General features: G+C 39.8%; 33 non-coding genes across 33 annotated transcripts; 11 read left to right on the top strand and 22 right to left on the bottom strand.

Annotated features, from left to right (window-relative positions):
• Window positions 1-3: 3 nt before the first annotated feature.
• On the bottom strand, window positions 4-113 carry TRNAL-CAA (transfer RNA leucine (anticodon CAA)). Its single transcript has 2 exons — window positions 76-113; window positions 4-49 (listed from the first exon to the last, which is right to left on the bottom strand). It is a non-coding gene; the product is annotated as a tRNA-Leu (tRNA).
• Window positions 114-1032: 919 nt separating this feature from the next.
• Window positions 1033-1119, bottom strand: TRNAR-UCU (transfer RNA arginine (anticodon UCU)). The gene is given in 2 exon segments: window positions 1033-1068; window positions 1083-1119. It is a non-coding gene; the product is annotated as a tRNA-Arg (tRNA).
• Window positions 1120-1366: 247 nt separating this feature from the next.
• On the top strand, window positions 1367-1439 carry TRNAQ-UUG (transfer RNA glutamine (anticodon UUG)). The gene has a single exon. It is a non-coding gene; the product is annotated as a tRNA-Gln (tRNA).
• A 760-nt stretch (window positions 1440-2199) lies between these two features.
• TRNAL-CAA (transfer RNA leucine (anticodon CAA)) lies at window positions 2200-2309 on the bottom strand. Its single transcript has 2 exons — window positions 2272-2309; window positions 2200-2245 (listed from the first exon to the last, which is right to left on the bottom strand). It is a non-coding gene; the product is annotated as a tRNA-Leu (tRNA).
• A 917-nt stretch (window positions 2310-3226) lies between these two features.
• Window positions 3227-3313, bottom strand: TRNAR-UCU (transfer RNA arginine (anticodon UCU)). Its single transcript is given in 2 exon segments — window positions 3227-3262; window positions 3277-3313. It is a non-coding gene; the product is annotated as a tRNA-Arg (tRNA).
• A 247-nt stretch (window positions 3314-3560) lies between these two features.
• On the top strand, window positions 3561-3633 carry TRNAR-UCG (transfer RNA arginine (anticodon UCG)). Its single transcript has one exon. It is a non-coding gene; the product is annotated as a tRNA-Arg (tRNA).
• A 760-nt stretch (window positions 3634-4393) lies between these two features.
• On the bottom strand, window positions 4394-4503 carry TRNAL-CAA (transfer RNA leucine (anticodon CAA)). The gene is made up of 2 exons: window positions 4466-4503; window positions 4394-4439 (listed from the first exon to the last, which is right to left on the bottom strand). It is a non-coding gene; the product is annotated as a tRNA-Leu (tRNA).
• Window positions 4504-5421: 918 nt separating this feature from the next.
• Window positions 5422-5508, bottom strand: TRNAR-UCU (transfer RNA arginine (anticodon UCU)). The gene is given in 2 exon segments: window positions 5422-5457; window positions 5472-5508. It is a non-coding gene; the product is annotated as a tRNA-Arg (tRNA).
• A 247-nt stretch (window positions 5509-5755) lies between these two features.
• Window positions 5756-5828, top strand: TRNAR-UCG (transfer RNA arginine (anticodon UCG)). The gene has a single exon. It is a non-coding gene; the product is annotated as a tRNA-Arg (tRNA).
• Window positions 5829-6595: 767 nt separating this feature from the next.
• On the bottom strand, window positions 6596-6705 carry TRNAL-CAA (transfer RNA leucine (anticodon CAA)). Its single transcript has 2 exons — window positions 6668-6705; window positions 6596-6641 (listed from the first exon to the last, which is right to left on the bottom strand). It is a non-coding gene; the product is annotated as a tRNA-Leu (tRNA).
• Window positions 6706-7623: 918 nt separating this feature from the next.
• On the bottom strand, window positions 7624-7710 carry TRNAR-UCU (transfer RNA arginine (anticodon UCU)). The gene is given in 2 exon segments: window positions 7624-7659; window positions 7674-7710. It is a non-coding gene; the product is annotated as a tRNA-Arg (tRNA).
• Window positions 7711-7957: 247 nt separating this feature from the next.
• On the top strand, window positions 7958-8030 carry TRNAR-UCG (transfer RNA arginine (anticodon UCG)). The gene has a single exon. It is a non-coding gene; the product is annotated as a tRNA-Arg (tRNA).
• A 760-nt stretch (window positions 8031-8790) lies between these two features.
• Window positions 8791-8900, bottom strand: TRNAL-CAA (transfer RNA leucine (anticodon CAA)). Its single transcript has 2 exons — window positions 8863-8900; window positions 8791-8836 (listed from the first exon to the last, which is right to left on the bottom strand). It is a non-coding gene; the product is annotated as a tRNA-Leu (tRNA).
• A 916-nt stretch (window positions 8901-9816) lies between these two features.
• On the bottom strand, window positions 9817-9903 carry TRNAR-UCU (transfer RNA arginine (anticodon UCU)). The gene is given in 2 exon segments: window positions 9817-9852; window positions 9867-9903. It is a non-coding gene; the product is annotated as a tRNA-Arg (tRNA).
• Window positions 9904-10150: 247 nt separating this feature from the next.
• Window positions 10151-10223, top strand: TRNAQ-UUG (transfer RNA glutamine (anticodon UUG)). Its single transcript has one exon. It is a non-coding gene; the product is annotated as a tRNA-Gln (tRNA).
• Window positions 10224-10990: 767 nt separating this feature from the next.
• Window positions 10991-11100, bottom strand: TRNAL-CAA (transfer RNA leucine (anticodon CAA)). Its single transcript has 2 exons — window positions 11063-11100; window positions 10991-11036 (listed from the first exon to the last, which is right to left on the bottom strand). It is a non-coding gene; the product is annotated as a tRNA-Leu (tRNA).
• Window positions 11101-12017: 917 nt separating this feature from the next.
• Window positions 12018-12104, bottom strand: TRNAR-UCU (transfer RNA arginine (anticodon UCU)). Its single transcript is given in 2 exon segments — window positions 12018-12053; window positions 12068-12104. It is a non-coding gene; the product is annotated as a tRNA-Arg (tRNA).
• A 247-nt stretch (window positions 12105-12351) lies between these two features.
• Window positions 12352-12424, top strand: TRNAR-UCG (transfer RNA arginine (anticodon UCG)). Its single transcript has one exon. It is a non-coding gene; the product is annotated as a tRNA-Arg (tRNA).
• Window positions 12425-13191: 767 nt separating this feature from the next.
• TRNAL-CAA (transfer RNA leucine (anticodon CAA)) lies at window positions 13192-13301 on the bottom strand. Its single transcript has 2 exons — window positions 13264-13301; window positions 13192-13237 (listed from the first exon to the last, which is right to left on the bottom strand). It is a non-coding gene; the product is annotated as a tRNA-Leu (tRNA).
• A 918-nt stretch (window positions 13302-14219) lies between these two features.
• On the bottom strand, window positions 14220-14322 carry TRNAR-UCU (transfer RNA arginine (anticodon UCU)). The gene is made up of 2 exons: window positions 14286-14322; window positions 14220-14255 (listed from the first exon to the last, which is right to left on the bottom strand). It is a non-coding gene; the product is annotated as a tRNA-Arg (tRNA).
• A 247-nt stretch (window positions 14323-14569) lies between these two features.
• Window positions 14570-14642, top strand: TRNAR-UCG (transfer RNA arginine (anticodon UCG)). The gene has a single exon. It is a non-coding gene; the product is annotated as a tRNA-Arg (tRNA).
• A 767-nt stretch (window positions 14643-15409) lies between these two features.
• On the bottom strand, window positions 15410-15519 carry TRNAL-CAA (transfer RNA leucine (anticodon CAA)). Its single transcript has 2 exons — window positions 15482-15519; window positions 15410-15455 (listed from the first exon to the last, which is right to left on the bottom strand). It is a non-coding gene; the product is annotated as a tRNA-Leu (tRNA).
• A 918-nt stretch (window positions 15520-16437) lies between these two features.
• Window positions 16438-16524, bottom strand: TRNAR-UCU (transfer RNA arginine (anticodon UCU)). The gene is given in 2 exon segments: window positions 16438-16473; window positions 16488-16524. It is a non-coding gene; the product is annotated as a tRNA-Arg (tRNA).
• Window positions 16525-16771: 247 nt separating this feature from the next.
• On the top strand, window positions 16772-16844 carry TRNAR-UCG (transfer RNA arginine (anticodon UCG)). Its single transcript has one exon. It is a non-coding gene; the product is annotated as a tRNA-Arg (tRNA).
• A 767-nt stretch (window positions 16845-17611) lies between these two features.
• TRNAL-CAA (transfer RNA leucine (anticodon CAA)) lies at window positions 17612-17721 on the bottom strand. The gene is made up of 2 exons: window positions 17684-17721; window positions 17612-17657 (listed from the first exon to the last, which is right to left on the bottom strand). It is a non-coding gene; the product is annotated as a tRNA-Leu (tRNA).
• Window positions 17722-18638: 917 nt separating this feature from the next.
• On the bottom strand, window positions 18639-18725 carry TRNAR-UCU (transfer RNA arginine (anticodon UCU)). The gene is given in 2 exon segments: window positions 18639-18674; window positions 18689-18725. It is a non-coding gene; the product is annotated as a tRNA-Arg (tRNA).
• A 247-nt stretch (window positions 18726-18972) lies between these two features.
• Window positions 18973-19045, top strand: TRNAR-UCG (transfer RNA arginine (anticodon UCG)). The gene has a single exon. It is a non-coding gene; the product is annotated as a tRNA-Arg (tRNA).
• Window positions 19046-19805: 760 nt separating this feature from the next.
• On the bottom strand, window positions 19806-19915 carry TRNAL-CAA (transfer RNA leucine (anticodon CAA)). The gene is made up of 2 exons: window positions 19878-19915; window positions 19806-19851 (listed from the first exon to the last, which is right to left on the bottom strand). It is a non-coding gene; the product is annotated as a tRNA-Leu (tRNA).
• Window positions 19916-20833: 918 nt separating this feature from the next.
• On the bottom strand, window positions 20834-20936 carry TRNAR-UCU (transfer RNA arginine (anticodon UCU)). The gene is made up of 2 exons: window positions 20900-20936; window positions 20834-20869 (listed from the first exon to the last, which is right to left on the bottom strand). It is a non-coding gene; the product is annotated as a tRNA-Arg (tRNA).
• Window positions 20937-21183: 247 nt separating this feature from the next.
• TRNAR-UCG (transfer RNA arginine (anticodon UCG)) lies at window positions 21184-21256 on the top strand. Its single transcript has one exon. It is a non-coding gene; the product is annotated as a tRNA-Arg (tRNA).
• A 767-nt stretch (window positions 21257-22023) lies between these two features.
• On the bottom strand, window positions 22024-22133 carry TRNAL-CAA (transfer RNA leucine (anticodon CAA)). The gene is made up of 2 exons: window positions 22096-22133; window positions 22024-22069 (listed from the first exon to the last, which is right to left on the bottom strand). It is a non-coding gene; the product is annotated as a tRNA-Leu (tRNA).
• A 918-nt stretch (window positions 22134-23051) lies between these two features.
• TRNAR-UCU (transfer RNA arginine (anticodon UCU)) lies at window positions 23052-23138 on the bottom strand. The gene is given in 2 exon segments: window positions 23052-23087; window positions 23102-23138. It is a non-coding gene; the product is annotated as a tRNA-Arg (tRNA).
• Window positions 23139-23385: 247 nt separating this feature from the next.
• Window positions 23386-23458, top strand: TRNAR-UCG (transfer RNA arginine (anticodon UCG)). The gene has a single exon. It is a non-coding gene; the product is annotated as a tRNA-Arg (tRNA).
• Window positions 23459-24203: the final 745 nt, after the last annotated feature.

Below are 24203 nucleotides of genomic sequence, written 5' to 3'. Positions count from 1 at the left end.
GACTGTCAGAAGTGGGATTTGAACCCACGCCTCCGCATGGAGACCAGAAGACCCTCACAGAGAGAAGATTGCATTCTTGAGTCTGGCGCCTTAGACCACTCGGCCATCCTGACAAGCTACAGCTGCTAAGAAAGAAGATATTTTTTTACATGGTTTCAAGGCAAGGGACTAGCTCGTAGGGGACCTTTTGCCATTGCATTGGTTTAAAGTGGCTTCATTAGAGTCACAGGGTAAGCAGACTTGAGATCCTGCATATGAAGGCTAAGATTTCACATGTGTTTTTTGATGTGCCATATGACCACCATACTTATCGCCCTCTGGGCATGCAGGGTTCTTCGACATATTGTGTGTTACCAACACCTTTAATGAAATCAAAGTTGATTGCGATGTACTGTTTCAAACACTTAAAGGCAAACTTTAATTCTTTCTCCAACTATTGTTATGAAGACTTTGGCTCCAAGTGGCTCCATAAGAGTCACAGGGCACCCTTGATTTTCTGTTGTACATTTCCTAATCTTTTTGCCCAAAGAAATCTATGTGATCATCCTTTGTATAATGTGCCACAGGGCCCACTACTGAAACACATTTCACACTAGAGTAAAATCTGTCAATTGTATTACAGACATTTTTCAGAGACAATTTGTGGATATTGCAACCTAAAACTAAACAAGCACATCAAATGCAGTCAACCACTGGAAAAAAAAACACGATTCTAGTGGGACTCGAACCCACAACCTTTGAATATTGGCATTATTTTCGCATCAAAATTTTAATCTTACAAACGGAGCGCTAAACTGCTTTCCACACTTGTGTTAAATCGTTCTATTGTTTCAGATTACCATAATTTCTCACAGACAAATTGTGGATATTTGGAATTACAATTTAATCAGTCAATTAAAATCTGTCAGATTAAGATCTGTCAATTGTATTTCAGAAATTTTTCAGAGTGGATATTGCAATTTTTCCATGTGTGGATATTGCAACTTATAACTAAACAAGAACATCAAATGCAGTCAACCACTGGAAAAACCACGACTCTGGTGGGACTTGAACCCACAACCTTTGAATGCCTTGACAAGTGCTAGAAGTCCAATGCGCTATCCATTGCGCCACAGAGCCTACATATGCAAGATGCTGACGTCATGAAACCACCTATCTGACTCACGCATAATCCTTCGTACATAGATGTTTCAAATGCATTAGTCGTTTCTGTGTCCTACGTTTGTCTGCATGTTCTTAATTAACATCAGTCAGAGGAAGGACAGTGGTCATAAAAAGCATATTGTGGCATGTGAAGTAAAGGAAATATAGTTATGTTTCTCTATGAGAAACGTATCCACACATTCTTTCGCAAACTTTGCATGCAGACCGCGTGGCCTAATGGATAAGGCGTCTGACTTTGGATTAGAAGATTGAGGGTTCGAGTCCCTTCGTGGTCGGAGATGCCGGAGGATTGGTTTTGTTGTTCTTTAGAGTTCTTCCATATCAATGAATGTCAGGCAAGTGGAAACTAAGATTTCAACAGTTTCTTTCCATGTTACGTGTCACCCAAGATATTTAGTCCCTCTTGGTATGAAAGGCAGACATGTCAAAACTAAGATTTCAAGTGTTGATTGCCATATGATCATAACCCTATCTTGGCCTACAAGGTACCTCTACGGATAGTGCGTTGTTGCGAGATTTGATTAAATCAAAGTTGTCTGCAATTTACTCTTTCAAAAACTTTGAACAAACGTAAATTCTTTTTCCAACTATTGTTATGAAGACTTTGGCTCAAAGCGGCTCCATAAGAGTCACAGGCACCCTTGATTTCCTGTTGTACACTTTCTTATCTCTTTCCCCCAAGAAATCTATGTGACAGCTATTGGAAAGTATCTACACCTGGGTCGTTATTTTCACCTCTTTCGGTATGTCTTCTCTGCGAAGTGCGGAATAAGACTCTTGTGTTTTGTCAAGACCTCGTGGCCTAATGGGTAAGGTGTCTGACTTTGGATGGGAAGATTGAGGATTTGAGTTGTCTTGAGTTTGCTGGTGGTTTAGATCCCCAGGTTACTGTTCTTTTGAGTCTAGAGATTGTACATTGCTGTCTTATGTTATGAAATCAATGTCTTCTGCAATGTACTCTTTCAACGCTTAAATTCAATCTTGGATTCTTTCTCAAAAAATTGTTGAATTAAACGAAGCTCAAAAGAAGATGACTGTCAGAAGTGGGATTTGAACCCACGCCTCCGCATGGAGACCAGAAGACCCTCACAGAGAGAAGATTGCATTCTTGAGTCTGGCGCCTTAGACCACTCGGCCATCCTGACAAGCTACGGCTGCTAAGAAAGAAGATATTTTTTTACATGGTTTCAAGGCAAGGGACTAGCTCGTAGGGGACCTTTTGCCATTGCATTGGTTTAAAGTGGCTTCATTAGAGTCACAGGGTAAGCAGACTTGAGATCCTGCATATGAAGGCTAAGATTTCACATGTGTTTTTTGATGTGCCATATGACCACCATACTTATCGCCCTCTGGGCATGCAGGGTTCTTCGACATATTGTGTGTTACCAACACCTTTAATGAAATCAAAGTTGATTGCGATGTACTGTTTCAAACACTTAAAGGCAAACTTTAATTCTTTCTCCAACTATTGTTATGAAGACTTTGGCTCCAAGTGGCTCCATAAGAGTCACAGGGCACCCTTGATTTTCTGTTGTACATTTCCTAATCTTTTTGCCCAAAGAAATCTATGTGATCATCCTTTGTATAATGTGCCACAGGGCCCACTACTGAAACACATTTCACACTAGAGTAAAATCTGTCAATTGTATTACAGACATTTTTCAGAGACAATTTGTGGATATTGCAACCTAAAACTAAACAAGCACATCAAATGCAGTCAACCACTGGGAAAAAAACACGATTCTAGTGGGACTCGAACCCACAACCTTTGAATATTGGCATTATTTTCGCATCAAAATTTTAATCTTACAAACGGAGCGCTAAACTGCTTTCCACACTTGTGTTAAATCGTTCTATTGTTTCAGATTACCATAATTTCTCACAGACAAATTGTGGATATTTGGAATTACAATTTAATCAGTCAATTAAAATCTGTCAGATTAAGATCTGTCAATTGTATTTCAGAAATTTTTCAGAGTGGATATTGCAATTTTTCCATGTGTGGATATTGCAATTTATAACTAAACAAGAACATCAAATGCAGTCAACCACTGGAAAAACACGACTCTGGTGGGACTCGAACCCACAACCTTTGAAGGCCTTGACAAGTGCTAGAAGTCCAATGCGCTATCCATTGCGCCACAGAGCCTACATATGCAAGACACAGACGTCATGAAACCACTTATCTGACTCACGCATAATCCTTCGTACATAGATGTTTCAAATGCATTAGTCGTTTCTGTGTCCTACGTTTGTCTGCATGTTCTTAATTAACATCAGTCAGAGGAAGGACAGTGGTCATAAAAAGCATATTGTGGCATGTGAAGTAAAGGAAATATAGTTATGTTTCTCTATGAGAAACGTATCCACACATTCTTTCGCAAACTTTGCATGCAGACCGCGTGGCCTAATGGATAAGGCGTCTGACTTCGGATCAGAAGATTGAGGGTTCGAGTCCCTTCGTGGTCGGAGATGCCGGAGGTTTGGTTTTGTTGTTCTTTAGAGTTCTTCCATATCAATGAATGTCAGGCAAGTGGAAACTAAGATTTCAACAGTTTCTTTCCATGTTACGTGTCACCCAAGATATTTAGTCCCTCTTGGTATGAAAGGCAGACATGTCAAAACTAAGATTTCAAGTGTTGATTGCCATATGATCATAACCCTATCTTGGCCTACAAGGTACCTCTACGGATAGTGCGTTGTTGCGAGATTTGATTAAATCAAAGTTGTCTGCAATTTACTCTTTCAAAAACTTTGAACAAACGTAAATTCTTTTTCCAACTATTGTTATGAAGACTTTGGCTCAAAGCGGCTCCATAAGAGTCACAGGCACCCTTGATTTCCTGTTGTACACTTTCTTATCTCTTTCCCCCAAGAAATCTATGTGACAGCTATTGGAAAGTATCTACACCTGGGTCGTTATTTTCACCTCTTTCGGTATGTCTTCTCTGCGAAGTGCGGAATAAGACTCTTGTGTTTTGTCAAGACCTCGTGGCCTAATGGGTAAGGTGTCTGACTTTGGATGGGAAGATTGAGGATTTGAGTTGTCTTGAGTTTGTTGGTGGTTTAGATCCCCAGGTTACTGTTCTTTTGAGTCTAGAGATTGTACATTGCTGTCTTATGTTATGAAATCAATGTCTTCTGCAATGTACTCTTTCAACGCTTAAATTCAATCTTGGATTCTTTCTCAAAAAAATGTTGAATTAAACGAAGCTCAAAAGAAGATCACTGTCAGAACTGGGATTTGAACCCACACCTCCGCATGGAGACCAGAAGACCCTCACAGAGAGAAGATTGCATTCTTGAGTCTGGTGCCTTAGACCACTCGGCCATCCTGACAAGCTACAGCTGCTAAGAAAGAAGATATTTTTTTACATGGTTTCAAGGCAAGGGACTAGCTCGTAGGGGACCTTTTGCCATTGCATTGGTTTAAAGTGGCTTCATTAGAGTCACAGGGTAAGCAGACTTGAGATCCTGCATATGAAGGCTAAGATTTCACATGTGTTTTTTGATGTGCCATATGACCACCATACTTATCGCCCTCTGGGCATGCAGGGTTCTTCGACATATTGTGTGTTACCAACACCTTTAATGAAATCAAAGTTGATTGCGATGTACTGTTTCAAACACTTAAAGGCAAACTTTAATTCTTTCTCCAACTATTGTTATGAAGACTTTGGCTCCAAGTGGCTCCATAAGAGTCACAGGGCACCCTTGATTTTCTGTTGCACATTTCCTAATCTTTTTGCCCAAAGAAATCTATGTGATCATCCTTTGTATAATGTGCCACAGGGCCCACTACTGAAACACATTTCACACTAGAGTAAAATCTGTCAATTGTATTACAGACATTTTTCAGAGACAATTTGTGGATATTGCAACCTAAAACTAAACAAGCACATCAAATGCAGTCAACCACTGGAAAAAAAACACGATTCTAGTGGGACTCGAACCCACAACCTTTGAATATTGGCATTATTTTCGCATCAAAATTTTAATCTTACAAACGGAGCGCTAAACTGCTTTCCACACTTGTGTTAAATCGTTCTATTGTTTCAGATTACCATAATTTCTCACAGACAAATTGTGGATATTTGGAATTACAATTTAATCAGTCAATTAAAATCTGTCAGATTAAGATCTGTCAATTGTATTTCAGAAATTTTTCAGAGTGGATATTGCAATTTTTCCATGTGTGGATATTGCAACTTATAACTAAACAAGAACATCAAATGCAGTCAACCACTGGAAAAACCACGACTCTGGTGGGACTCGAACCCACAACCTTTGAATGCCTTGACAAGTGCTAGAAGTCCAATGCGCTATCCATTGCGCCACAGAGCCTACATATGCAAGACGCAGACGTCATGAAACCACCTATCTGACTCACGCATAATCCTTCGTACATAGATGTTTCAAATGCATTAGTCGTTTCTGTGTCCTACGTTTGTCTGCATGTTCTTAATTAACATCAGTCAGAGGAAGGACAGTGGTCATAAAAAGCATATTGTGGCATGTGAAGTAAAGGAAATATAGTTATGTTTCTCTATGAGAAACGTATCCACACATTCTTTCGCAAACTTTGCATGCGGACCGCGTGGCCTAATGGATAAGGCGTCTGACTTCGGATCAGAAGATTGAGGGTTCGAGTCCCTTCGTGGTCGGAGATGCCGGAGGTTTGGTTTTGTTGTTCTTTAGAGTTCTTCCATATCAATGAATGTCAGGCAAGTGGAAACTAAGATTTCAACAGTTTCTTTCCATGTTACGTGTCACCCAAGATATTTAGTCCCTCTTGGTATGAAAGGCAGACATGTCAAAACTAAGATTTCAAGTGTTGATTGCCATATGATCATAACCCTATCTTGGCCTACAAGGTACCTCTACGGATAGTGCGTTGTTGCGAGATTTGATTAAATCAAAGTTGTCTGCAATTTACTCTTTCAAAAACTTTGAACAAACGTAAATTCTTTTTCCAACTATTGTTATGAAGACTTTGGCTCAAAGCGGCTCCATAAGAGTCACAGGCACCCTTGATTTCCAGTTGTACACTTTCTTATCTCTTTCCCCCAAGAAATCTATGTGACAGCTATTGGAAAGTGTCTACACCTGGGTCGTTATTTTCACCTCTTTCGGTATGTCTTCTCTGCGAAGTGCGGAATAAGACTCTTGTGTTTTTTCAAGACCTCGTGGCCTAATGGGTAAGGTGTCTGACTTTGGATGGGAAGATTGAGGATTTGAGTTGTCTTGAGTTTGCTGGTGGTTTAGATCCCCAGGTTACTGTTCTTTTGAGTCTAGAGATTGTACATTGCTGTCTTATGTTATGAAATCAATGTCTTCTGCAATGTACTCTTTCAACGCTTAAATTCAATCTTGGATTCTTTCTCAAAAAATTGTTGAATTAAACGAAGCTCAAAGCACAAAAGAAGATGACTGTCAGAAGTGAGATTTGAACCCACGCCTCCGCATGGAGACCAGAAGACCCTCACAGGGAGAAGATTGCATTCTTGAGTCTGGCGCCTTAGACCACTCGGCCATCCTGACAAGCTACAGCTGCTAAGAAAGAAGATATTTTTTTACATGGTTTCAAGGCAAGGGACTAGCTCGTAGGGGACCTTTTGCCATTGCATTGGTTTAAAGTGGCTTCATTAGAGTCACAGGGTAAGCAGACTTGAGATCCTGCATATGAAGGCTAAGATTTCACATGTGTTTTTTGATGTGCCATATGACCACCATACTTATCGCCCTCTGGGCATGCAGGGTTCTTCGACATATTGTGTGTTACCAACACATTTAATGAAATCAAAGTTGATTGCGATGTACTGTTTCAAACACTTAAAGGCAAACTTTAATTCTTTCTCCAACTATTGTTATGAAGACTTTGGCTCCAAGTGGCTCCATAAGAGTCACAGGGCACCCTTGATTTTCTGTTGTACATTTCCTAATCTTTTTGCCCAAAGAAATCTATGTGATCATCCTTTGTATAATGTGCCACAGGGCCCACTACTGAAACACATTTCACACTAGAGTAAAATCTGTCAATTGTATTACAGACATTTTTCAGAGACAATTTGTGGATATTGCAACCTAAAACTAAACAAGCACATCAAATGCAGTCAACCACTGGAAAAAAAACACGATTCTAGTGGGACTCGAACCCACAACCTTTGAATATTGGCATTATTTTCGCATCAAAATTTTAATCTTACAAACGGAGCGCTAAACTGCTTTCCACACTTGTGTTAAATCGTTCTATTGTTTCAGATTACCATAATTTCTCACAGACAAATTGTGGATATTTGGAATTACAATTTAATCAGTCAATTAAAATCTGTCAGATTAAGATCTGTCAATTGTATTTCAGAAATTTTTCAGAGTGGATATTGCAATTTTTCCATGTGTGGATATTGCAACTTATAACTAAACAAGAACATCAAATGCAGTCAACCACTGGAAAAACCACGACTCTGGTGGGACTCGAACCCACAACCTTTGAATGCCTTGACAAGTGCTAGAAGTCCAATGCGCTATCCATTGCGCCACAGAGCCTACATATGCAAGACGCAGACGTCATGAAACCACCTATCTGACTCACGCATAATCCTTCGTACATAGATGTTTCAAATGCATTAGTCGTTTCTGTGTCCTACGTTTGTCTGCATGTTCTTAATTAACATCAGTCAGAGGAAGGACAGTGGTCATAAAAAGCATATTGTGGCATGTGAAGTAAAGGAAATATAGTTATGTTTCTCTATGAGAAACGTATCCACACATTCTTTCACAAACTTTGCATGCAGACCGCGTGCCCTAATGGATAAGGCGTCTGACTTCGGATCAGAAGATTGAGGGTTCGAGTCCCTTCGTGGTCGGAGATGCCGGAGGTTTGGTTTTGTTGTTCTTTAGAGTTCTTCCATATCAATGAATGTCAGGCAAGTGGAAACTAAGATTTCAACAGTTTCTTTCCATGTTACGTGTCACCCAAGATATTTAGTCCCTCTTGGTATGAAAGGCAGACATGTCAAAACTAAGATTTCAAGTGTTGATTGCCATATGATCATAACCCTATCTTGGCCTACAAGGTACCTCTACGGATAGTGCGTTGTTGCGAGATTTGATTAAATCAAAGTTGTCTGCAATTTACTCTTTCAAAAACTTTGAACAAACGTAAATTCTTTTTCCAACTATTGTTATGAAGACTTTGGCTCAAAGCGGCTCCATAAGAGTCACAGGCACCCTTGATTTCCTGTTGTACACTTTCTTATCTCTTTCCCCCAAGAAATCTATGTGACAGCTATTGGAAAGTATCTACACCTGGGTCGTTATTTTCACCTCTTTCGGTATGTCTTCTCTGCGAAGTGCGGAATAAGACTCTTGTGTTTTTTCAAGACCTCGTGGCCTAATGGGTAAGGTGTCTGACTTTGGATGGGAAGATTGAGGATTTGAGTTGTCTTGAGTTTGCTGGTGGTTTAGATCCCCAGGTTACTGTTCTTTTGAGTCTAGAGATTGTACATTGCTGTCTTATGTTATGAAATCAATGTCTTCTGCAATGTACTCTTTCAACGCTTAAATTCAATCTTGGATTCTTTCTCAAAAAATTGTTGAATTAAACGAAGCTCAAAGGAAGATGACTGTCAGAAGTGGGATTTGAACCCACGCCTCCGCATGGAGACCAGAAGACCCTCACAGGGAGAAGATTGCATTCTTGAGTCTGGCGCCTTAGACCACTCGGCCATCCTGACAAGCTACAGCTGCTGAGAAAGAAGATATTTTTTTACATGGTTTCAAGGCAAGGGACTAGCTCGTAGGGGACCTTTTGCCATTGCATTGGTTTAAAGTGGCTTCATTAGAGTCACAGGGTAAGCAGACTTGAGATCCTGCATATGAAGGCTAAGATTTCACATGTGTTTTTTGATGTGCCATATGACCACCATACTTATCGCCCTCTGGGCATGCAGGGTTCTTCGACATATTGTGTGTTACCAACACCTTTAATGAAATCAAAGTTGATTGCGATGTACTGTTTCAAACACTTAAAGGCAAACTTTAATTCTTTCTCCAACTATTGTTATGAAGACTTTGGCTCCAAGTGGCTCCATAAGAGTCACAGGGCACCCTTGATTTTCTGTTGTACATTTCCTAATCTTTTTGCCCAAAGAAATCTGTGATCATCCTTTGTATAATGTGCCACAGGGCCCACTACTGAAACACATTTCACACTAGAGTAAAATCTGTCAATTGTATTACAGACATTTTTCAGAGACAATTTGTGGATATTGCAACCTAAAACTAAACAAGCACATCAAATGCAGTCAACCACTGGAAAAAAAACACGATTCTAGTGGGACTCGAACCCACAACCTTTGAATATTGGCATTATTTTCGCATCAAAATTTTAATCTTACAAACGGAGCGCTAAACTGCTTTCCACACTTGTGTTAAATCGTTCTATTGTTTCAGATTACCATAATTTCTCACAGACAAATTGTGGATATTTGGAATTACAATTTAATCAGTCAATTAAAATCTGTCAGATTAAGATCTGTCAATTGTATTTCAGAAATTTTTCAGAGTGGATATTGCAATTTTTCCATGTGTGGATATTGCAACTTATAACTAAACAAGAACATCAAATGCAGTCAACCACTGGAAAAACCATGACTCTGGTGGGACTCGAACCCCCAACCTTTGAATGCCTTGACAAGTGCTAGAAGTCCAATGCGCTTTCCATTGCGCCACAGAGCCTACATATGCAAGAAGCAGACGTCATGAAACCACCTATCTGACTCACGCATAATCCTTCGTACATAGATGTTTCAAATGCATTAGTCGTTTCTGTGTCCTACGTTTGTCTGCATGTTCTTAATTAACATCAGTCAGAGGAAGGACAGTGGTCATAAAAAGCATATTGTGGCATGTGAAGTAAAGGAAATATAGTTATGTTTCTCTATGAGAAGCGTATCCACACATTCTTTCGCAAACTTTGCATGCAGACCGCGTGGCCTAATGGATAAGGCGTCTGACTTTGCATCAGACGATTGAGGGTTCGAGTCCTTTCGTGGTCGGAGATGCCGGAGGTTTGGTTTTGTTGTTCTTTAGAGTTCTTCCATATCAATGAATGTCAGGCAAGTGGAAACTAAGATTTCAACAGTTTCTTTCCATGTTACGTGTCACCCAAGATATTTAGTCCCTCTTGGTATGAAAGGCAGACATGTCAAAACTAAGATTTCAAGTGTTGATTGCCATATGATCATAACCCTATCTTGGCCTACAAGGTACCTCTACGGATAGTGCGTTGTTGCGAGATTTGATTAAATCAAAGTTGTCTGCAATTTACTCTTTCAAAAACTTTGAACAAACGTAAATTCTTTTTCCAACTATTGTTATGAAGACTTTGGCTCAAAGCGGCTCCATAAGAGTCACAGGCACCCTTGATTTCCTGTTGTACACTTTCTTATCTCTTTCCCCCAAGAAATCTATGTGACAGCTATTGGAAAGTATCTACACCTGGGTCGTTATGTTCACCTCTTTCGGTATGTCTTCTCTGCGAAGTGCGGAATAAGACTCTTGTGTTTTGTCAAGACCTCGTGGCCTAATGGGTAAGGTGTCTGACTTTGGATGGGAAGATTGAGGATTTGAGTTGTCTCGAGGTTGCTGGTGGTTTAGATCACCAGGTTACTGTTCTTTTGAGTCTGGAGATTGTACATTGCTGTCTTATGTTATGAAATCAATGTCTTCTGCAATGTACTCTTTCAACGCTTAAATTCAATCTTGGATTCTTTCTCAAAAAAATGTTGAATTAAACGAAGCTCAAAGCACAAAAGAAGATGACCGTCAGAAGTGGGATTTGAACCCACGTCTCCGCATGGAGACCAGAAGACCCTCACTGAGAGAAGATTGCATTCTTGAGTTTGGTGCCTTAGACCACTCGGCCATCCTGACAAGCTACAGCTGTTAAGAAAGAAGATATTTTTTTACATGGTTTCAAGGCAAGGGACTAGCTCGTAGGGGACCTTTTGCCATTGCATTGGTTTAAAGTGGCTTCATTAGAGTCACAGGGTAAGCAGACTTGAGATCCTGCATATGAAGGCTAAGATTTCACATGTGTTTTTTGATGTGCCATATGACCACCATACTTATCGCCCTCTGGGCATGCAGGGTTCTTCGACATATTGTGTGTTACCAACACCTTTAATGAAATCAAAGTTGATTGCGATGTACTGTTTCAAACACTTAAAGGCAAACTTTAATTCTTTCTCCAACTATTGTTATGAAGACTTTGGCTCCAAGTGGCTCCATAAGAGTCACAGGGCACCCTTGATTTTCTGTTGTACATTTCCTAATCTTTTTGCCCAAAGAAATCTATGTGATCATCCTTTGTATAATGTGCCACAGGGCCCACTACTGAAACACATTTCACACTAGAGTAAAATCTGTCAATTGTATTACAGACATTTTTCAGAGACAAATTGTGGATATTGCAACCTAAAACTAAACAAGCACATCAAATGCAGTCAACCACTGGAAAAAAACACGATTCTAGTGGGACTCGAACCCACAACCTTTGAATATTGGCATTATTTTCGCATCAAAATTTTAATCTTACAAACGGAGCGCTAAACTGCTTTCCACACTTGTGTTAAATCGTTCTATTGTTTCAGATTACCATAATTTCTCACAGACAAATTGTGGATATTTGGAATTACAATTTAATCAGTCAATTAGAATCTGTCAGATTAAGATCTGTCAATTGTATTTCAGAAATTTTTCAGAGTGGATATTGCAATTTTTCCATGTGTGGATATTGCAACTTATAACTAAACAAGAACATCAAATGCAGTCAACCACTGGAAAAACAACGACTCTGGTGGGACTCGAACCCACAACCTTTGAATGCCTTGACAAGTGCTAGAAGTCCAATGCGCTATCCATTGCGCCACAGAGCCTACATATGCAAGAAGCAGACGTCATGAAACCACCTATCTGACTCACGCATAATCCTTCGTACATAGATGTTTCAAATGCATTAGTCGTTTCTGTGTCCTACGTTTGTCTGCATGTTCTTAATTAACATCAGTCAGAGGAAGGACAGTGGTCATAAAAAGCATATTGTGGCATGTGAAGTAAAGGAAATATAGTTATGTTTCTCTATGAGAAACGTATCCACACATTCTTTCGCAAACTTTGCATGCAGACTGCGTGGCCTAATGGATAAGGCGTCTGACTTCGGATCAGAAGATTGAGGGTTCGAGTCCCTTTGTGGTCGGAGATGCCGGAGGTTTGGTTTTGTTGTTCTTTAGAGTTCTTCCATATCAATGAATGTCAGGCAAGTGGAAACTAAGATTTCAACAGTTTCTTTCCATGTTACGTGTCACCCAAGATATTTAGTCCCTCTTGGTATGAAAGGCAGACATGTCAAAACTAAGATTTCAAGTGTTGATTGCCATATGATCATAACCCTATCTTGGCCTACAAGGTACCTCTACGGATAGTGCGTTGTTGCGAGATTTGATTAAATCAAAGTTGTCTGCAATTTACTCTTTCAAAAACTTTGAACAAACGTAAATTCTTTTTCCAACTATTGTTATGAAGACTTTGGCTCAAAGCGGCTCCATAAGAGTCACAGGCACCCTTGATTTCCTGTTGTACACTTTCTTATCTCTTTCCCCCAAGAAATCTATGTGACAGCTATTGGAAAGTATCTACACCTGGGTCCTTATTTTCACCTCTTTCGGTATGTCTTCTCTGCGAAGTGCGGAATAAGACTCTTGTGTTTTGTCAAGACCTCGTGGCCTAATGGGTAAGGTGTCTGACTTTGGATGGGAAGATTGAGGATTTGAGTTGTCTTGAGTTTGCTGGTGGTTTAGATCCCCAGGTTACTGTTCTTTTGAGTCTAGAGATTGTACATTGCTGTCTTATGTTATGAAATCAATGTCTTCTGCAATGTACTCTTTCAACGCTTAAATTCAATCTTGGATTCTTTCTCAAAAAATTGTTGAATTAAACGAAGCTCAAAGCACAAAAGAAGATGACTGTCAGAAGTGGGATTTGAACCCACGCCTCCGCATGGAGACCAGAAGACCCTCACAGAGAGAAGATTGCATTCTTGAGTCTGGCGCCTTAGACCACTCGGCCATCCTGACAAGCTACAGCTGCTAAGAAAGAAGATATTTTTTTACATGGTTTCAAGGCAAGGGACTAGCTCGTAGGGGACCTTTTGCCATTGCATTGGTTTAAAGTGGCTTCATTAGAGTCACAGGGTAAGCAGACTTGAGATCCTGCATATGAAGGCTAAGATTTCACATGTGTTTTTTGATGTGCCATATGACCACCATACTTATCGCCCTCTGGGCATGCAGGGTTCTTCGACATATTGTGTGTTACCAACACCTTTAATGAAATCAAAGTTGATTGCGATGTACTGTTTCAAACACTTAAAGGCAAACTTTAATTCTTTCTCCAACTATTGTTATGAAGACTTTGGCTCCAAGTGGCTCCATAAGAGTCACAGGGCACCCTTGATTTTCTGTTGTACATTTCCTAATCTTTTTGCCCAAAGAAATCTATGTGATCATCCTTTGTATAATGTGCCACAGGGCCCACTACTGAAACACATTTCACACTAGAGTAAAATCTGTCAATTGTATTACAGACATTTTTCAGAGACAATTTGTGGATATTGCAACCTAAAACTAAACAAGCACATCAAATGCAGTCAACCACTGGAAAAAAAACACGATTCTAGTGGGACTCGAACCCACAACCTTTGAATATTGGCATTATTTTCGCATCAAAATTTTAATCTTACAAACGGAGCGCTAAACTGCTTTCCACACTTGTGTTAAATCGTTCTATTGTTTCAGATTACCATAATTTCTCACAGACAAATTGTGGATATTTGGAATTACAATTTAATCAGTCAATTAGAATCTGTCAGATTAAGATCTGTCAATTGTATTTCAGAAATTTTTCAGAGTGGATATTGCAATTTTTCCATGTGTGGATATTGCAACTTATAACTAAACAAGAACATCAAATGCAGTCAACCACTGGAAAAACCACGACTCTGGTGGGACTCGAACCCACAACCTTTGAATGCCTTGACAAGTGCTAGAAGTCCAATGCGCTAGAAGTCCAATGCGCTATCCATTGCGCCACAGAGCCTACATATGCAAGAAGCAGACGTCATGAAACCACCTATCTGACTCACGCATAATCCTTCGTACATAGATGTTTCAAATGCATTAGTCGTTTCTGTGTCCTACGTTTGTCTGCATGTTCTTAATTAACATCAGTCAGAGGAAGGACAGTGGTCATAAAAAGCATATTGTGGCATGTGAAGTAAAGGAAATATAGTTATGTTTCTCTATGAGAAACGTATCCACACATTCTTTCGCAAACTTTGCATGCAGACCGCGTGGCCTAATGGATAAGGCGTCTGACTTCGGATCAGAAGATTGAGGGTTCGAGTCCCTTAGTGGTCGGAGATGCCGGAGGTTTGGTTTTGTTGTTCTTTAGAGTTCTTCCATATCAATGAATGTCAGGCAAGTGGAAACTAAGATTTCAACAGTTTCTTTCCATGTTACGTGTCACCCAAGATATTTAGTCCCTCTTGGTATGAAAGGCAGACATGTCAAAACTAAGATTTCAAGTGTTGATTGCCATATGATCATAACCCTATCTTGGCCTACAAGGTACCTCTACGGATAGTGCGTTGTTGCGAGATTTGATTAAATCAAAGTTGTCTGCAATTTACTCTTTCAAAAACTTTGAACAAACGTAAATTCTTTTTCCAACTATTGTTATGAAGACTTTGGCTCAAAGCGGCTCCATAAGAGTCACAGGCACCCTTGATTTCCAGTTGTACACTTTCTTATCTCTTTCCCCCAAGAAATCTATGTGACAGCTATTGGAAAGTATCTACACCTGGGTCGTTATTTTCACCTCTTTCGGTATGTCTTCTCTGCGAAGTGCGGAATAAGACTCTTGTGTTTTTTCAAGACCTCGTGGCCTAATGGGTAAGGTGTCTGACTTTGGATGGGAAGATTGAGGATTTGAGTTGTCTTGAGTTTGCTGGTGGTTTAGATCCCCAGGTTACTGTTCTTTTGAGTCTAGAGATTGTACATTGCTGTCTTATGTTATGAAATCAATGTCTTATGCAATGTACTCTTTCAACGCTTAAATTCAATCTTGGATTCTTTCTCAAAAAATTGTTGAATTAAACGAAGCTCAAAGCACAAAAGAAGATGACTGTCAGAAGTGAGATTTGAACCCACGCCTCCGCATGGAGACCAGAAGACCCTCACAGGGAGAAGATTGCATTCTTGAGTCTGGCGCCTTAGACCACTCGGCCATCCTGACAAGCTACAGCTGCTAAGAAAGAAGATATTTTTTTACATGGTTTCAAGGCAAGGGACTAGCTCGTAGGGGACCTTTTGCCATTGCATTGGTTTAAAGTGGCTTCATTAGAGTCACAGGGTAAGCAGACTTGAGATCCTGCATATGAAGGCTAAGATTTCACATGTGTTTTTTGATGTGCCATATGACCACCATACTTATCGCCCTCTGGGCATGCAGGGTTCTTCGACATATTGTGTGTTACCAACACATTTAATGAAATCAAAGTTGATTGCGATGTACTGTTTCAAACACTTAAAGGCAAACTTTAATTCTTTCTCCAACTATTGTTATGAAGACTTTGGCTCCAAGTGGCTCCATAAGAGTCACAGGGCACCCTTGATTTTCTGTTGTACATTTCCTAATCTTTTTGCCCAAAGAAATCTATGTGATCATCCTTTGTATAATGTGCCACAGGGCCCACTACTGAAACACATTTCACACTAGAGTAAAATCTGTCAATTGTATTACAGACATTTTTCAGAGACAATTTGTGGATATTGCAACCTAAAACTAAACAAGCACATCAAATGCAGTCAACCACTGGAAAAAAAACACGATTCTAGTGGGACTCGAACCCACAACCTTTGAATATTGGCATTATTTTCGCATCAAAATTTTAATCTTACAAACGGAGCGCTAAACTGCTTTCCACACTTGTGTTAAATCGTTCTATTGTTTCAGATTACCATAATTTCTCACAGACAAATTGTGGATATTTGGAATTACAATTTAATCAGTCAATTAAAATCTGTCAGATTAAGATCTGTCAATTGTATTTCAGAAATTTTTCAGAGTGGATATTGCAATTTTTCCATGTGTGGATATTGCAACTTATAACTAAACAAGAACATCAAATGCAGTCAACCACTGGAAAAACCACGACTCTGGTGGGACTCGAACCCACAACCTTTGAATGCCTTGACAAGTGCTAGAAGTCCAATGCGCTATCCATTGCGCCACAGAGCCTACATATGCAAAACGCAGACGTCATGAAACCACCTATCTGACTCACGCATAATCCTTCGTACATAGATGTTTCAAATGCATTAGTCGTTTCTGTGTCCTACGTTTGTCTGCATGTTCTTAATTAACATCAGTCAGAGGAAGGACAGTGGTCATAAAAAGCATATTGTGGCATGTGAAGTAAAGGAAATATAGTTATGTTTCTCTATGAGAAACGTATCCACACATTCTTTCGCAAACTTTGCATGCAGACCGCGTGCCCTAATGGATAAGGCGTCTGACTTCGGATCAGAAGATTGAGGGTTCGAGTCCCTTCGTGGTCGGAGATGCCGGAGGTTTGGTTTTGTTGTTCTTTAGAGTTCTTCCATATCAATGAATGTCAGGCAAGTGGAAACTAAGATTTCAACAGTTTCTTTCCATGTTACGTGTCACCCAAGATATTTAGTCCCTCTTGGTATGAAAGGCAGACATGTCAAAACTAAGATTTCAAGTGTTGATTGCCATATGATCATAACCCTATCTTGGCCTACAAGGTACCTCTATGGATAGTGCGTTGTTGCGAGATTTGATTAAATCAAAGTTGTCTGCAATTTACTCTTTCAAAAACTTTGAACAAACGTAAATTCTTTTTCCAACTATTGTTATGAAGACTTTGGCTCAAAGCGGCTCCATAAGAGTCACAGGCACCCTTGATTTCCTGTTGTACACTTTCTTATCTCTTTCCCCCAAGAAATCTATGTGACAGCTATTGGAAAGTATCTACACCTGGGTCGTTATTTTCACCTCTTTCGGTATGTCTTCTCTGCGAAGTGCGGAATAAGACTCTTGTGCTTTGTCAAGACCTCGTGGCCTAATGGGTAAGGTGTCTGACTTTGGATGGGAAGATTGAGGATTTGAGTTGTCTTGAGTTTGCTGGTGGTTTAGATCCCCAGGTTACTGTTCTTTTGAGTCTAGAGATTGTACATTGCTGTCTTATGTTATGAAATCAATGTCTTCTGCAATGTACTCTTTCAACGCTTAAATTCAATCTTGGATTCTTTCTCAAAAAATTGTTGAATTAAACGAAGCTCAAAGCACAAAAGAAGATGACTGTCAGAAGTGGGATTTGAACCCACGCCTCCGCATGGAGACCAGAAGACCCTCACAGAGAGAAGATTGCATTCTTGAGTCTGGCACCTTAGACCACTCGGCCATCCTGACATGCTACAGCTGCTAAGAAAGAAGATATTTTTTTACATGGTTTCAAGGCAAGGGACTAGCTCGTAGGGGACCTTTTGCCATTGCATTGGTTTAAAGTGGCTTCATTAGAGTCACAGGGTAAGCAGACTTGAGATCCTGCATATGAAGGCTAAGATTTCACATGTGTTTTTTGATGTGCCATATGACCACCATACTTATCGCCCTCTGGGCATGCAGGGTTCTTCGACATATTGTGTGTTACCAACACCTTTAATGAAATCAAAGTTGATTGCGATGTACTGTTTCAAACACTTAAAGGCAAACTTTAATTCTTTCTCCAACTATTGTTATGAAGACTTTGGCTCCAAGTGGCTCCATAAGAGTCACAGGGCACCCTTGATTTTCTGTTGTACATTTCCTAATCTTTTTGCCCAAAGAAATCTATGTGATCATCCTTTGTATAATGTGCCACAGGGCCCACTACTGAAACACATTTCACACTAGAGTAAAATCTGTCAATTGTATTACAGACATTTTTCAGAGACAAATTGTGGATATTGCAACCTAAAACTAAACAAGCACATCAAATGCAGTCAACCACTGGAAAAAAACACGATTCTAGTGGGACTCGAACCCACAACCTTTGAATATTGGCATTATTTTCGCATCAAAATTTTAATCTTACAAACGGAGCGCTAAACTGCTTTCCACACTTGTGTTAAATCGTTCTATTGTTTCAGATTACCATAATTTCTCACAGACAAATTGTGGATATTTGGAATTACAATTTAATCAGTCAATTAGAATCTGTCAGATTAAGATCTGTCAATTGTATTTCAGAAATTTTTCAGAGTGGATATTGCAATTTTTCCATGTGTGGATATTGCAACTTATAACTAAACAAGAACATCAAATGCAGTCAACCACTGGAAAAACAACGACTCTGGTGGGACTCGAACCCACAACCTTTGAATGCCTTGACAAGTGCTAGAAGTCCAATGCGCTATCCATTGCGCCACAGAGCCTACATATGCAAGAAGCAGACGTCATGAAACCACCTATCTGACTCACGCATAATCCTTCGTACATAGATGTTTCAAATGCATTAGTCGTTTCTGTGTCCTACGTTTGTCTGCATGTTCTTAATTAACATCAGTCAGAGGAAGGACAGTGGTCATAAAAAGCATATTGTGGCATGTGAAGTAAAGGAAATATAGTTATGTTTCTCTATGAGAAACGTATCCACACATTCTTTCGCAAACTTTGCATGCAGACTGCGTGGCCTAATGGATAAGGCGTCTGACTTCGGATCAGAAGATTGAGGGTTCGAGTCCCTTTGTGGTCGGAGATGCCGGAGGTTTGGTTTTGTTGTTCTTTAGAGTTCTTCCATATCAATGAATGTCAGGCAAGTGGAAACTAAGATTTCAACAGTTTCTTTCCATGTTACGTGTCACCCAAGATATTTAGTCCCTCTTGGTATGAAAGGCAGACATGTCAAAACTAAGATTTCAAGTGTTGATTGCCATATGATCATAACCCTATCTTGGCCTACAAGGTACCTCTACGGATAGTGCGTTGTTGCGAGATTTGATTAAATCAAAGTTGTCTGCAATTTACTCTTTCAAAAACTTTGAACAAACGTAAATTCTTTTTCCAACTATTGTTATGAAGACTTTGGCTCAAAGCGGCTCCATAAGAGTCACAGGCACCCTTGATTTCCTGTTGTACACTTTCTTATCTCTTTCCCCCAAGAAATCTATGTGACAGCTATTGGAAAGTATCTACACCTGGGTCCTTATTTTCACCTCTTTCGGTATGTCTTCTCTGCGAAGTGCGGAATAAGACTCTTGTGTTTTGTCAAGACCTCGTGGCCTAATGGGTAAGGTGTCTGACTTTGGATGGGAAGATTGAGGATTTGAGTTGTCTTGAGTTTGCTGGTGGTTTAGATCCCCAGGTTACTGTTCTTTTGAGTCTAGAGATTGTACATTGCTGTCTTATGTTATGAAATCAATGTCTTCTGCAATGTACTCTTTCAACGCTTAAATTCAATCTTGGATTCTTTCTCAAAAAATTGTTGAATTAAACGAAGCTCAAAAGAAGATGACTGTCAGAAGTGGGATTTGAACCCACGCCTCCGCATGGAGACCAGAAGACCCTCACAGAGAGAAGATTGCATTCTTGAGTCTGGCGCCTTAGACCACTCGGCCATCCTGACAAGCTACAGCTGCTAAGAAAGAAGATATTTTTTTACATGGTTTCAAGGCAAGGGACTAGCTCGTAGGGGACCTTTTGCCATTGCATTGGTTTAAAGTGGCTTCATTAGAGTCACAGGGTAAGCAGACTTGAGATCCTGCATATGAAGGCTAAGATTTCACATGTGTTTTTTGATGTGCCATATGACCACCATACTTATCGCCCTCTGGGCATGCAGGGTTCTTCGACATATTGTGTGTTACCAACACCTTTAATGAAATCAAAGTTGATTGCGATGTACTGTTTCAAACACTTAAAGGCAAACTTTAATTCTTTCTCCAACTATTGTTATGAAGACTTTGGCTCCAAGTGGCTCCATAAGAGTCACAGGGCACCCTTGATTTTCTGTTGTACATTTCCTAATCTTTTTGCCCAAAGAAATCTATGTGATCATCCTTTGTATAATGTGCCACAGGGCCCACTACTGAAACACATTTCACACTAGAGTAAAATCTGTCAATTGTATTACAGACATTTTTCAGAGACAATTTGTGGATATTGCAACCTAAAACTAAACAAGCACATCAAATGCAGTCAACCACTGGAAAAAAAACACGATTCTAGTGGGACTCGAACCCACAACCTTTGAATATTGGCATTATTTTCGCATCAAAATTTTAATCTTACAAACGGAGCGCTAAACTGCTTTCCACACTTGTGTTAAATCGTTCTATTGTTTCAGATTACCATAATTTCTCACAGACAAATTGTGGATATTTGGAATTACAATTTAATCAGTCAATTAGAATCTGTCAGATTAAGATCTGTCAATTGTATTTCAGAAATTTTTCAGAGTGGATATTGCAATTTTTCCATGTGTGGATATTGCAACTTATAACTAAACAAGAACATCAAATGCAGTCAACCACTGGAAAAACCACGACTCTGGTGGGACTCGAACCCACAACCTTTGAATGCCTTGACAAGTGCTAGAAGTCCAATGCGCTAGAAGTCCAATGCGCTATCCATTGCGCCACAGAGCCTACATATGCAAGAAGCAGACGTCATGAAACCACCTATCTGACTCACGCATAATCCTTCGTACATAGATGTTTCAAATGCATTAGTCGTTTCTGTGTCCTACGTTTGTCTGCATGTTCTTAATTAACATCAGTCAGAGGAAGGACAGTGGTCATAAAAAGCATATTGTGGCATGTGAAGTAAAGGAAATATAGTTATGTTTCTCTATGAGAAACGTATCCACACATTCTTTCGCAAACTTTGCATGCAGACCGCGTGGCCTAATGGATAAGGCGTCTGACTTCGGATCAGAAGATTGAGGGTTCGAGTCCCTTAGTGGTCGGAGATGCCGGAGGTTTGGTTTTGTTGTTCTTTAGAGTTCTTCCATATCAATGAATGTCAGGCAAGTGGAAACTAAGATTTCAACAGTTTCTTTCCATGTTACGTGTCACCCAAGATATTTAGTCCCTCTTGGTATGAAAGGCAGACATGTCAAAACTAAGATTTCAAGTGTTGATTGCCATATGATCATAACCCTATCTTGGCCTACAAGGTACCTCTACGGATAGTGCGTTGTTGCGAGATTTGATTAAATCAAAGTTGTCTGCAATTTACTCTTTCAAAAACTTTGAACAAACGTAAATTCTTTTTCCAACTATTGTTATGAAGACTTTGGCTCAAAGCGGCTCCATAAGAGTCACAGGCACCCTTGATTTCCAGTTGTACACTTTCTTATCTCTTTCCCCCAAGAAATCTATGTGACAGCTATTGGAAAGTATCTACACCTGGGTCGTTATTTTCACCTCTTTCGGTATGTCTTCTCTGCGAAGTGCGGAATAAGACTCTTGTGTTTTTTCAAGACCTCGTGGCCTAATGGGTAAGGTGTCTGACTTTGGATGGGAAGATTGAGGATTTGAGTTGTCTTGAGTTTGCTGGTGGTTTAGATCCCCAGGTTACTGTTCTTTTGAGTCTAGAGATTGTACATTGCTGTCTTATGTTATGAAATCAATGTCTTATGCAATGTACTCTTTCAACGCTTAAATTCAATCTTGGATTCTTTCTCAAAAAATTGTTGAATTAAACGAAGCTCAAAGCACAAAAGAAGATGACTGTCAGAAGTGAGATTTGAACCCACGCCTCCGCATGGAGACCAGAAGACCCTCACAGGGAGAAGATTGCATTCTTGAGTCTGGCGCCTTAGACCACTCGGCCATCCTGACAAGCTACAGCTGCTAAGAAAGAAGATATTTTTTTACATGGTTTCAAGGCAAGGGACTAGCTCGTAGGGGACCTTTTGCCATTGCATTGGTTTAAAGTGGCTTCATTAGAGTCACAGGGTAAGCAGACTTGAGATCCTGCATATGAAGGCTAAGATTTCACATGTGTTTTTTGATGTGCCATATGACCACCATACTTATCGCCCTCTGGGCATGCAGGGTTCTTCGACATATTGTGTGTTACCAACACATTTAATGAAATCAAAGTTGATTGCGATGTACTGTTTCAAACACTTAAAGGCAAACTTTAATTCTTTCTCCAACTATTGTTATGAAGACTTTGGCTCCAAGTGGCTCCATAAGAGTCACAGGGCACCCTTGATTTTCTGTTGTACATTTCCTAATCTTTTTGCCCAAAGAAATCTATGTGATCATCCTTTGTATAATGTGCCACAGGGCCCACTACTGAAACACATTTCACACTAGAGTAAAATCTGTCAATTGTATTACAGACATTTTTCAGAGACAATTTGTGGATATTGCAACCTAAAACTAAACAAGCACATCAAATGCAGTCAACCACTGGAAAAAAAACACGATTCTAGTGGGACTCGAACCCACAACCTTTGAATATTGGCATTATTTTCGCATCAAAATTTTAATCTTACAAACGGAGCGCTAAACTGCTTTCCACACTTGTGTTAAATCGTTCTATTGTTTCAGATTACCATAATTTCTCACAGACAAATTGTGGATATTTGGAATTACAATTTAATCAGTCAATTAAAATCTGTCAGATTAAGATCTGTCAATTGTATTTCAGAAATTTTTCAGAGTGGATATTGCAATTTTTCCATGTGTGGATATTGCAACTTATAACTAAACAAGAACATCAAATGCAGTCAACCACTGGAAAAACCACGACTCTGGTGGGACTCGAACCCACAACCTTTGAATGCCTTGACAAGTGCTAGAAGTCCAATGCGCTATCCATTGCGCCACAGAGCCTACATATGCAAAACGCAGACGTCATGAAACCACCTATCTGACTCACGCATAATCCTTCGTACATAGATGTTTCAAATGCATTAGTCGTTTCTGTGTCCTACGTTTGTCTGCATGTTCTTAATTAACATCAGTCAGAGGAAGGACAGTGGTCATAAAAAGCATATTGTGGCATGTGAAGTAAAGGAAATATAGTTATGTTTCTCTATGAGAAACGTATCCACACATTCTTTCGCAAACTTTGCATGCAGACCGCGTGCCCTAATGGATAAGGCGTCTGACTTCGGATCAGAAGATTGAGGGTTCGAGTCCCTTCGTGGTCGGAGATGCCGGAGGTTTGGTTTTGTTGTTCTTTAGAGTTCTTCCATATCAATGAATGTCAGGCAAGTGGAAACTAAGATTTCAACAGTTTCTTTCCATGTTACGTGTCACCCAAGATATTTAGTCCCTCTTGGTATGAAAGGCAGACATGTCAAAACTAAGATTTCAAGTGTTGATTGCCATATGATCATAACCCTATCTTGGCCTACAAGGTACCTCTATGGATAGTGCGTTGTTGCGAGATTTGATTAAATCAAAGTTGTCTGCAATTTACTCTTTCAAAAACTTTGAACAAACGTAAATTCTTTTTCCAACTATTGTTATGAAGACTTTGGCTCAAAGCGGCTCCATAAGAGTCACAGGCACCCTTGATTTCCTGTTGTACACTTTCTTATCTCTTTCCCCCAAGAAATCTATGTGACAGCTATTGGAAAGTATCTACACCTGGGTCGTTATTTTCACCTCTTTCGGTATGTCTTCTCTGCGAAGTGCGGAATAAGACTCTTGTGCTTTGTCAAGACCTCGTGGCCTAATGGGTAAGGTGTCTGACTTTGGATGGGAAGATTGAGGATTTGAGTTGTCTTGAGTTTGCTGGTGGTTTAGATCCCCAGGTTACTGTTCTTTTGAGTCTAGAGATTGTACATTGCTGTCTTATGTTATGAAATCAATGTCTTCTGCAATGTACTCTTTCAACGCTTAAATTCAATCTTGGATTCTTTCTCAAAAAATTGTTGAATTAAACGAAGC

This window comes from Spea bombifrons, chromosome 5 (assembly GCF_027358695.1).
Source record: "Spea bombifrons isolate aSpeBom1 chromosome 5, aSpeBom1.2.pri, whole genome shotgun sequence".
In the NCBI taxonomy this organism is placed as follows: Eukaryota; Metazoa; Chordata; class Amphibia; order Anura; family Pelobatidae; genus Spea; species Spea bombifrons.
The sequence above is the reverse complement of the archived record's forward strand: the minus strand, read 5'-3'. Positions and strand labels throughout refer to the sequence as shown.